The 1587-nt window shown below is 49.0% G+C and overlaps 1 protein-coding gene across 1 annotated transcript in view; it reads right to left on the reverse strand.

The window, feature by feature from the left end:
* Positions 1–1587, reverse strand: part of eif2ak3 (eukaryotic translation initiation factor 2-alpha kinase 3) — a 48777-nt gene that overhangs the window by 23214 nt on the left and 23976 nt on the right. The gene's annotated exons all lie outside the window — the stretch shown is intronic.

A 1587-nucleotide genomic window follows, 5' to 3' on the forward strand; every position in this document is an offset into this window, starting at 1 on the left:
TGGCTTCAAAGTGCCAGAGGGCTGATTTTGTGGGCGGCGGGCAGTGTTGATGTCATCTCTTCAAGTTGATGAGATTTAGCGAGCTAATGAAGAGGCTTTTAACGATGCGGGTGTGGGGCGGGTGTGGGGGGGGCTGGATGAAAAGCTTTGCATGCAGGTGAGTCATCTGGCCGCCGATGCTTTAGTCCTTGCCCGTGATCCGACGCAAGTTAACGCCTCTAAATCAACCGACTGTCTGTCACAGATGCTCCGATTTGTGCGGGACCGAGAAAAGTAGATGAGGCGTTCTTGACTTGCTTGGTGCAATTGTTTAGGCTTCAAGTGAAACATCTCGATCCTGATACAAAAAAGTCATTGAAAAGAATGCTACTGGTCGAAAAAGCGACAAACTCTCTGGCCGAGGGAACCATTCCATTTTTGCTAGCATCCAAATGAGCATGACACAGCGATGGAAAACAAAAGAGCGCGTCTTTCCCCCTCATTTGGATTTCCGAGGCCCAGAGCCGAATGTCCTCACAATTGATTTGCACGCTAACGTCACCTCCCTTTGTTTCGTCATGTTTGTCACGAGATCCAAAGGTCGCAAGACGATATTATCGCACCATGAACCTGACCATATCAACAATGATCACCATGTGGTGGGGAAATTGGCCACATAAAAACCAAAAAAAAAACAAAACCTCATAATAGTGTACAAAAACCTCGCGGCCTAGTTTTCATCATCAAAACTAGCATAACGCATGGTTGGAAAGCGCGTCTCTTGCCTTCCCTATTTGAGGTTCGGAGGCTCAGAGCTCAATGTCGTCCCAGGCTAACTCCAGTGGCCTCGTTCGTTTCTCTTGAGAACCGTTTTCAGCGCTCTTGAAAATATGACCGAATGTTTACGATCTATCGTTTGGCACTTTTAACGTCTGAGGCTCCGTGTTTTGACGCCTTGTCGAGAAAGGCATCGAGGGACAGTCTAAAAGGTTATTGAGGCGCTCCATTTCTTGGGCCTGTGGAACCTCACTGCATTCCCTTTCGGCGACCAGTCCGTAGTGCCGGAACCAAGAGGGGAATCGGTCTGGAGGATTCCTTCCGATTTGGACGTCGAAGGCTACGACTTCCGTTTTCTTACGATCGTTGCAGCGGCGCGCATTTAGCTATCGGGAGGAAATTGGAGCACGCCAGGAGGAGCGCGAAAACTATCTGCGCTCCGCCTCCTCCGCTTCCGCCATGTTGGAAGACAAATGACTTGGTTCGGACGCTCGTCCATCACGTCGCCCGAATCACACTCAGTGTGTGTGTGTGTGAGAGTGTGTGTGAGTTTTCTACTATGTGATGACATCATCTCTAGGCCCAAAGCATTACCTCAGTCTCCTAATCGTACACACGCGCACGTGCACACTGCCCCCCCCAAGCCCTGCCCCCCTCCCTTCATCCTTTAACACTCGCCAGCATGACTCATTCCACTTTGATTGACAACCTTGTTCTGACCTTTCGACACACACACACACACACACACACACACACGTTTCTTTTTGTGCAGACAAAGCAGTTTTGTGTTTGTCGATCTAAAAAAAGAGCAATAAAAAAAAAAAAGGCACA

Source organism: Hippocampus comes, unplaced genomic scaffold (genome assembly GCF_001891065.2).
Source record: "Hippocampus comes isolate QL1 unplaced genomic scaffold, H_comes_QL1_v1.1 scaffold250, whole genome shotgun sequence".
Classification (NCBI taxonomy): Eukaryota; Metazoa; Chordata; class Actinopteri; order Syngnathiformes; family Syngnathidae; genus Hippocampus; species Hippocampus comes.